At 43.8% G+C, this 10,241-nt stretch overlaps 1 long non-coding RNA gene across 1 annotated transcript; it reads left to right on the top strand.

Moving 5' to 3' along the window:
* The first annotated feature begins 5,139 nt into the window (after positions 1 to 5,139).
* Positions 5,140 to 7,587, top strand: LOC111269285 (uncharacterized). Its single transcript, XR_002685692.2, has 2 exons — positions 5,140 to 5,440; positions 6,051 to 7,587. It is a non-coding gene; the product is annotated as an uncharacterized LOC111269285 (long non-coding RNA).
* Positions 7,588 to 10,241: the final 2,654 nt, after the last annotated feature.

The following is a 10,241-nucleotide window of genomic DNA, read 5'->3' as shown; positions in this document are numbered from 1 at the left end:
AAAGTAGTAATGTAGATAACTAAAAGCATGAATGTACTATAAGTTTTCTTTTAAAAAATCCTACAATATTCCCTTGTCTCTTTTACATTGAATCTGCTCTAAAAAAGCCGCTTTCTGGTCCAACTCTGCGCTTCAACCCAAATGCGTCGGATTCCCTTATAACAGCGATACAAAGTTTACAAAATCCGTGACGTTCGTTTCATTTTTAGACCAGTTAATGCGTCAGGAACCCAAAGAGATCTCACCTTTCTGACTCTCCATACGAGTGTGAATTTCTATGTCAAACAGCATTTTAGCTAAGTTTGGCGGCGCTTGCACATCAAAATACCCCTATGAAACGGTTAATTTACCCACAACAAACGAGTAGGAGGGGCCGAAGGCGACCCACTGGGGGGAATCCGGTCAGAGCTTTCTTCTGCGTTGAACACCATCAAGCTATCTACTAATGTCTACGCTCGCATTCACCTTTCAGGCTGATATCATATATCTCCTTCAACAACGCAGTTACCGACAACTCCAACAGGAGAGATGGCACGCGTCTCAGTGAAATCGGTGGCTGACCCGCAGCGACGGATCTTCAGACATCTTTCGTACTCCATTTAGTGATCGTTCTATCGCGCAACGGTAAAAGGAAATAGGACCGTTGAACTACTCAGGGTTCGGCAAAATATGAATGGACCCCTGCTGACGACTGGCAGTGACATTGTCAAAACAAGTTAGCTGCGTATGATCTCTTCACTCTCATGGCATATGTACGCCTGCGTATGGCATTTCCAATTACAAATTTCTTTGAAGAAACAGTTGCATTTCTAAGGCCAGCGTGACACTCATTTTTCTCCTGATACCGGTCCGTGGTCACCATGATGACAAACGACATAGAGGTTTTAGTTGCTTTGGCTGACGCTCCCATTATTAGGAGTGTATCTTCAAGGAAATTGGCATTAAAGAGGAGACGACCCAGAAAGTACAAGGTAAGACAGCTCGTGAGAGCACTGTTGGTCGGCTTGTTGTTTTGTGGTGATAGCACCCGACCATCTAATTGATATGATGACTAATCCACTCTATCGCTGGGAGATCAAAAAGAGGGGTGAGATTGTAGCCCGCCTTGAAATAAACTTCATTATCACCTTCGTAAATCCCTAGTTTATTATCTGCGGCATGATTTCTATTTGCACAAAAGGTATACACCCGCTGCTGTGCTTTCTTAACCCAACTGCAACGGGCTTTATACCTGAAAATATAAAAGAACTGGTGAAGCTTGATAAATCTTTCAGCGCTGCCGGTCTCCATCTGAGAGGTTTGACACATCAGTGAATCGCTGTGATACACCTTAAAGGTAAAAGCAACGCTAGTTCAAGAGTCTCCTGCCATTGTCAGTCGAAATTGTTGCCATCCGTCCGCTTTTTTTTTTTTCATTTGAAAACATGGACAGGGAAAAGATTTCACGTTTGAAAAATACGACCGCTATTCAGTGCTAGATTTAAATTTTCAGAAATATCAATGCGAACGTCTTCGAGGGCGAACGAACTCTCCATAGGAATCGCTCTAGAAGGTTTGTTTGCTAGCAGCAGACCACTACCAGCAGCAACATCTGTTCGGAACCGTTCGAGGACTTTAAGGCCCCAGATAAGCAATATGATGGCCCTGTCGAGCAGACTGCATGCGACAAAGTCGTGAACCCAATTCCCTTGCTCGGTTAGTGCCCTTACGCGATGGAGATGCTACCTGAAATAGCCAACCCTATCGGCGATGCCGGCCTGCCTTGCAGAGGCTCCAGTACAGTAGAACGAGTGGCAGGTGCAAGCTTCCTTTGAGGAAGACTGTTCTCCCGGTGTGATCCCGACACCAACAACGGTGTCACTATGTTATGAAGTGGCTGATTACTGAACATTAAAGGTTAGTAAAAGCTAATTGGCTTTTCATTATACGTTACACTATATGGAGTTAGAGTCTGATGGCTTCGAAACGGATGATGGGAGCAACGAATCGATTTGGATGGAGCTCCTACGAATGCTTATTAGTAGAAAGTCAAAACATGGGAATTAAGGCTGCCGCCGTCAGTTAAGCAAATTACCATAGAAATATTTGTCGCATTGATTTACGACTCTGCTTACCGAGTGGTGAGACCTTGTCACAACAGGAACACGTAGCGCCTGCGGCAGAATCCAGAGTAACACAGTTAAACATGATGATCCTTTGGTTTTGTTGAAGATTATGCTATACAATGCAAAGCAAATACAAGGTTGCATTTATTTCGCTTTCTCAACTGCGCTAATGTCCAGTTTTAATAAACGCTAGTCTACAAACGCGTAATCCAGGTATAATCATACTACAGCTGCTGCGATCTCACTCAACTGAATCCTTACGCCTTATCAATTTCTACCGCTCACTTTTCCAAAGGGTGCGTTGAGCCACCAAAACATCGGCTTTTTTTTTTTCTCTCTCATCCATTGACGTTGTTCAGCCATTGCAGAGCATTGAGCCCTCATTTCCTTTGCTTCTGCTGCTACCAATGATACTGTTCAAGTCCGCACCACGCTATTCTTTCTGTGGTCTCGACTTCACAAAGCTAAACGCAGCTACGTCGCAGAAGACCCCGCTGCTGTTGCACACCTCATCAAAATCTATCTTCCAACGGTCCAATGGCAAAGGGGCAGCTTTCATCTCTCTTATCTCATCATTTTCCTGACCAGGAGGGCACATCGGGCTGAGGACTAGCAGACGGTACTGATAAGGAAAGCTAAGCGGCACCACCATGACGACAACGCGAGAGAAACAGACAGCTGAGAGGGCCGCGAGTGCCTGCCCCCTATTGGAGGAAACAGCGTGTCGAGGTGATAACAAGATGATTCTATTAAGTTTGTTATATCGTAGTGTAGTGAGGGTTCTACATCGGTTTTTTGCTTGGATGCAGGACAGCATTTCCTTGGCCTTCGATTCTTACTTGGTCTAGCAGGCCCGGCTCAGAGCTATCGCACATTATTCCTTGAGCAGACTGGGTATTACTGCAGCCTATCTTTTTTTTAAACATCGACCAGAGACCAACCAGCGTGCATCTAAGGTATCCTTCTTGTTAAAAGGCACATCTGTAACGCTGCCCGCAAAGTTGCAGAAGGTACGTGTTTTAACACGAAGCACGTATGGAGTTCTTGTTGTTGTCACCATTGTTGCTGTTGTAGTAGTAGTTCAAACATAGCTTCTTTAGTAAGTATAGTGCCACTTCTTCATCGAACACGGAAGGGCACAAGGAAACTTGGGGCATGGTGTGGCGAACAGAACGCTCGAACGAAGAGGCGCGCAACAGGTAGAACAAGATGGTTCCCTTTGGAGTGAAACGAGGTGGGAACTATGTTTTTGAATGCTTGCTAAGCTGGCAAAATTGCTGTTTGAAGAGGAGTACCTCAGTATTTTATGCTAGCAAAACCTCTACGGGTCGCACTGCAGTTGCGAAAGCAACAGAAGCAGACCACCAGAACCGAGCAGATCGTCAAACGATAGTATTAGACCCGAATTAAACGGTGCTTCGGAGCCAATACGAGAGGAACATGTATTTTAGTTTCGCTCTTCAAATCCAGAAGCTCACACACACATATATATATATATATACGAATATATTAAGAGCTGTTGGTCTAGTGCTACCTATGATACACCTAGTAACGATCGTAGTCCTTTTAGCTAATATAAATGTAATCGTCTATCTTAAGAACCTTACAGAACAAACGACTGCTTCGACACAGGCCACTCAAATAGAAATCAAACTATGAATTCGTTTGAAAGGAAAGGGACACAGCTTTTTAGCCTTTTTTAACGTCTGCTGCAAACAAATGATGGAAAAAGGACAACAAGCTTAAAAAGACGACAAATGCTAGCGCCGTATCTAGAAATAGCAGTAGTTATGATGCTAGCATTGGAAATGGTATGCCAATAGATACCACTTTTCCAACCACGTCTCTAAGTGATGACAACGGCATTATCATTGCTGAAACGTCGAACGTTCCTTTTTTCGAGCTTCGTGGAGCTCTGTCACTCTTTCTACTGACACCGAAATCCAAAATGAACTCGGCGAGACTCTTGAAACGGCCCTTCTTCTCGCGAAATCTTCTCGTCGCAGTAAAGAGCTCTCAACATGCTCTTGCCGATGATGCTTTCGGGAAGTGTTGGAGGCTTTTACTAAGCCGCTCCCTGTGCTCGGTCAACGAATGGTGCGAAGAATCTGTTTTGCTGTATTCGTCGTTCTTTATGTAGAGGCTGCAAAGAAGATAGCGCGAAAGTGCGCACGACCCAAGGCGCCGCCAGGCCACGGCTTGGACAGTTCGGTTCTCTCTGACTCTCGCTTGCCTTGGGGGACCTGCAAGGCCACAGCAGGGTGAAATACGCCAGGAAGGACGAGACGGGTAGGACAGCATATAGGGGCCTTTGCCATGCTCCATTCTAGTGACCGTCGGCAGACCCGCGACCCAGAATGCTTACGGCTGCGCTGAGGCTTGAGGAGGCTATAGGAGGACACCGGCGCTAATAGTACTATTGCTGCCGTTGGAACGAGAGGAAGCAAGCCAGTTGGTTGACTAACTGGACTAGGCCGCCACTCTGGGCCTAAGAACTAAGGGAGAAGGAGAGACTGTTCGGCCGGAGAGCCGGAGGAGGGGTTGTTCCGGTGTAAAACTGCATTGAACATCCTCTCCCATTTTATTGTCCTAAACAAAGGCTCCTTCCAACCGCGGCCCCATAGCACTCCCCTTGCCTTCCCCCTATATAGATAAGTTTGTCCAACAAAAGCATTCAACACAAAGGAGTCGCGTTCTTTTCAAAATGTTCTTCAATAGAATCTCATTCATATGACGGGAATGAATGTAGACACACGCAGCGCCTGCCGGCCTGGCTCACTAACTCACACAGACGCACAGCTTCGAACACTGTCACAGTCAAGCTGAGTACGGCTATTTGGCAGATATATCCAGGCTCACACTCCCTACGACTAGCAGCACATGACGAAGGAAAGCACACACAGCGAACAAGCAGCCTTTGGAACAGCAGTCGTTGTCGTCGTCGTCGCTGGCGGCAGCGTCCGGCGCCCGGTGGCACGACCCTCCTGGCGACTATATAAAAGCGACTTGGCGCCCGAGTCATTTCTTCATTTACCGTCAGAGTCCATGAAGTACAGAGCTCCACACGGCGTCGCCACGCAGACCAACGCAAGGAGGACGCGTCGGTGACGTGATAACGCGCGAAAACGACGACTTTTAAAACGAAGATTAAAAAGATGACGAATTCAACACTGTGTGTGCCGCGGGCTCTGCGGAACGGTAGGATAGGCGCGCGTGCGAAAATCGCTACTGCCGCCGCCGCTCGCCTCCACAACCGTCGACAAAAGTGGAGATTCGAGTGATGTTGTGCGAACCGCGAATCATAACAGAAGCTATGCCAATGATCCTAAAAGAAGGTAATACGGATCTGGCGATATGTTGGAGTGGCTGAAGCAACGAAGCGACACATGTCACTAGGATGTGATTTGCCCTATGCGAAACGCAAAAGCTATTTCGGTGCCTGAGGTTTCAACGTACTGTTGTTATTGTTGCCCTATACATGCGCTGAGCAGGTCGTCCATAGTACTTAAATAGTGTCCCATCACAGAGATTATGTTGGCAATAGACAATAGAATGATGTTTTACTTAGAGTTTACTTAGCCTTTGATTATTGATTCATTGGTGGTACTGGTGCGTTGCGTTCGACGAAGCTCTGGCAATTTCCTTTTACTCATTGATTCTAAGTTCGTGCGTCCGTCAATCATGTGCTTGCCGCTCGTTCGCCATTCACGGCTTTGAACTCCTTTCGCGCGTTGCCTGACTCGTTTGGCTCTTGCTAGGCCTTCTTCAATCACCAGGCGCGTAATCTCACCTCTCGTAGGGATGGTCTATTGCTACCGACAAAAAGTATTGCTATTACATTGTTTAATAAAAGCTACCACTGCCCCAGCATTGTTATTCCCAGTATCATTGTTGTAATTTAGCTGGTTGTTGTTGTTATTGTTGCCGTTGTCGTCGTCTGGTCAGTGGTGGCTCGAAATTGTTACAGGTTCATACAAACGACGGAAAGTATCGTTTATACAAACAGATAAGGCGTTTAGATGCGGGATGAACAGGCGAACTGGAGTACAGTGCGGTATTGCTTGCCACCCCCATCGTCGTTGCAATCGGGACGGGAACAGGTAAATCTATACCATTCCACTGTTTTCTGTCATCAGGCTTCGACGTAACTTTACGAAAGGAGTTCGTGGTTAACACAACACGTCCTCATGGTGGCGATAGGTTGTTTAGCGCTGCCGTTTGATCCGTGCTTCGAACGTATCGTTTCTCGCTGCGTGAGTCTGAGTGAAACGACAGCTCTGACATTCACCGGGGCTTTGCTGAGTAATGGTCCTTTTGTATACACTTTGTCAGTATTTGCTGTCATTTTTTGCGGATCACAGGCAGCAAAACCACTTGTAATTTTAATATAACTCGTCGTAGATGCGATGAGAGCCCCAAAGGAGATGAGGTCAGTTTTTTTCTCAAGTTGATCTCAAACTTCGTCCAGGTTGTCTCTATGCATGCGTTCTAAGCCGCTTTATAGGTTCGCATTTTTAGAAGAAAGGCTAGTACTTCATAAGTTCCTTCATAACTATATAATTTAGCAGCATCTGCTTCAGTTTCAGCACACATATAACAAGGGTCTATGGAAACGATATCTATTATGTGTGTAGGCAAAATCAGCATCACACTAAAGGTAGGCAATCAGAGTATATTTGAATCGTTCCATTAAGTTTTTGTGAATTGTAAGTTTTCAGAATCTGCTTGATTAGGCCCAGAAGTTGTTGCGCGTGTCGGACAAACAGTTGGAATTTTCCGGCTATCTAAATCACAAATGAAGCTTTATTGAAGACTGTATCGTCTCAGAAGCTGTATACCTGGATAGGTCGTGATGAAAAATCCTTTTTGAAACTTCCCGCCATTGTCACTTGTCGTGCGTGAGTTTGTGAGCTATCGGCCCAGAATGAAGCTAGAATGCTTCAAGGATTTCGCTAGTGCGTGTTATCTGGTTGTACTGAAACGTGCGAGGGGAATACGTCGTTAAGAAGCTTGTGTCAATAATAATAAATCATCACTGTTAATTTTTTTCGAAGGACAGCCAGGAAAACTGAGAGCAGCCCTAGATTGTAAAAACACTCGTTATAAAATGCCTATCAAAGTAAATGACTTATGGTATTTGATTTGTTGTAAAGCGTTGTCCTCAAGTTGTGTAACGTAGTAACTAATGAACGAAAGTAATAGATACGTGCTTTATTTTCTGGATATTATGACAGTATACGGTAAGTTGGAAATTTAATGTTTCAGTGGAAAAAGTTTAATAAATCGTTCACGGTTGCTAAAACTAACATAGGCTGGTATATTTTACTTTTTGCTTGGGTTGAACTCTAGGACAACAAGCACCAGGGCAGGCTAAACTCATTGACGTCATCACTGGTCGAAAATATTGGTTTGTAATGCTATACGTATGTCTTAGAAACACTAAATAAATCGTAAATAAAGCGATATTTATTATTAACGACTACCCAATGCGAACTTCGTTTGTGAGGTATTCATCAGTTCACGCATATTCGGTAATCCAAATGAATCGCGTGTTTCGGTATCGGAATCAGACGATTTTTCATAGAGACATGTACAACCTGATTAGTGTGCGTTTCGAAGTTCTCAATTCGCATGGCTTCATTCATCATTGCAAAGCAGATCATAAGTAACTCGCCGAAAATCCCAGCGGTTTCCTCGAGCGAACCGCTGTGAGCCTTGTATTGCTGTTTTCAGTCTCATCCCGCTGTACTTGACACCATTGTAAATTCAGACCATTAGACAGTTCTGTTGCACTCTGCAACACTTCTTCTGGCTTTTTTCGTCCCCCTTCGTCAAAATAAAGTGTACGCCGCCGCCCCCGCCACTTTGAACCTGGGTATCACTCTGCCATTCCTTTTAAATCGCGCCCCCAGATGTTTCAGGTGAGGCACTTGTTACTAGAGCCCCCAAATAAAAATTCGTTTACTCCTGTTAGTGCTAAGCTATTAAGCTGATACATCGACAAAAGCTAAAAGAATGCAATGAAAACTTCCGAGTCTGTCAGCTTGACTGTCGGTTGCTAAACAATTTTAGATAACCAGAGTCGATATGCAAAGGACGACACTGAATTGATCAAGATCTAACCAAAAACCAGAACTGTGCTACATTTCTAAAGGTTGATTGTCTAGAAAACAAACAGAGGCTATAAATATAACATGTTTTAATTAAATGAACATGAGCTTCAATAGCGACATCTTAAGTCGCTGCCTATACTAGCAAAGGACTAGATCAAAAATCAGGCCACATTTATACGCAACTGGACATTCAGCTATTCTATCCATCCCTAAACTAACCTTAGGCAAACGCGTTACGAATCCCTCTAGGTTTTAAGGAGTACCACTCATCACTGACTACATGCTAAAGCAGTTATGGTTCAGGTGGGCAGACAAGTGGGGTGACTCGAATCCTATGCATAATACGCGGAATCAATTTCCCGGACTGCTTTAAAAGTTCGAGAATAGTGGCTTTATCAGTCTTGCAGATCGGGCTCCCTGCGTATCCCTTTGATACGATGGTTCGAAGGCGAAACGCCACAGACTCGACAGGGCTACTATAGGGTATGGCTGGCCACTCACTCAGCCCTCAGGAAGACTGTAGTAGTTATCGCTTTGAAGAGCTGAAGGGTTTCTGTCTCCCACATGTCAAGTCATGATGGTAACGCATATAGATAACTGAGACTATTTTGTCCTTAGTTGAGCAGACGGTAGCATAGGACAAGCTGCTGGGAGCAATCGCTTTCGGTCGGAAGCCTTGGGGTCATTCTTTCCTAACGGCAAAGAGAGATAACGCCCTGCGAGCCCCCTTCGTACTGGTGTACTGAGCAGAGTCATACACGAATTCTTGCAAGGCAAAGATGGAGTCGCGTGGCGAAGCCGCTGATGACAATGATGTTAAAGTCGATGACGAAGAAAGAGATATGGGTTGGAGTGGTGGAATTTTTCATTTTTCGCGCCAGGCACATTTTGACGAGCCACTACCTCACCGAGAGGATATCGCCGTCGGCTCGTGCGTTGCGGCTTTTCCAGCAGTGTTGAGGGAGCAAATGGAAAATCTGTAAGAGGGTTAAAGACTGTTCAAGGTCCTGATTGAATATGTTTGATGAAAAACAGTTAGACATATGCATTAAATAATGGTTTATAGTAAACAGTAGGACAGGTCGGAGTTAGCTTTTAGTACTGGCTGGATTAGTGTGGAGAAAAGATAAATCTACTCGTCGTCTATATAATAGCATAAATCATTCAACTGCATTACGCTACATTACCGTATAGATAACTTATCAGTTGTGAATTCCCAGTTCTTGGGAAGAGTGTTTGTTCTTGAGAAATCACCCTAATGTGGTTCTTATATTAGAGAGGCAGCTTCTGGTTTAAAGGAGTCAATGATAGACTAGTATAGCGCTAAAAATAGAGAAAAAAAAAAAAAAAAAAAAAGTCTGCGAAATGACTTTTTAGCCATCAGATTTTCTTAACTTTATCAGTTTACTTATCGGAACGTGTCTTTAAGCGAATCAAACTTCCTGTTTGCAACTCTCTCGGATGTCCTGAGAGTTTCTACTAAACATTATTATAGACTAGAACATGTAATAGGAATAAAGCTAGAGCAAAATCAGAGACGTAAATACTGCGTAGTGATTTATTAACCAGTCACTATCTTTGAAATGAATTGAAAGATTACAGTTTCCATAACAACGCATCTGCAATACGAATCCTACCATCCTAGTAATACTAGGCATAATAGGTACTAAACAAAATTTACTTAAATCCTCTAGGTTGTAAGTAAGTAACTGATGATGAATGACAACGTAAATTGAAGTAATTAAACTGCTAAGCCCGTCTTGTTAAATACAGAGAAAACTGAAAATAGACATGTTTCTATTTTCTGTGCTATTCAATGATAAATTTGTGACAACTGCGTTTTGTTCAGAATTAAAGTTTGTTGGTACTTCAGTAGTTATTATTTTTTAAGTGTCAATAGTTTTCAATTAAAAACATAACAAATATTCTACTTTTGTAACATGTTGTGCTTTAATTAGTTTTGATATAAAGAACGATTACTGGTATTTTTGAAGTTCGCTGGCATGCCTCATGTTTTGTCTAT

The sequence above is a fragment of the Varroa jacobsoni genome, unplaced genomic scaffold (assembly GCF_002532875.2).
Source record: "Varroa jacobsoni isolate VJ856 unplaced genomic scaffold, vjacob_1.0 scaffold_1375, whole genome shotgun sequence".
NCBI classification, from domain to species: Eukaryota; Metazoa; Arthropoda; class Arachnida; order Mesostigmata; family Varroidae; genus Varroa; species Varroa jacobsoni.
Note: the sequence above shows the minus strand (reverse complement) of the source record. Positions and strands in the feature narration are given on the sequence as shown.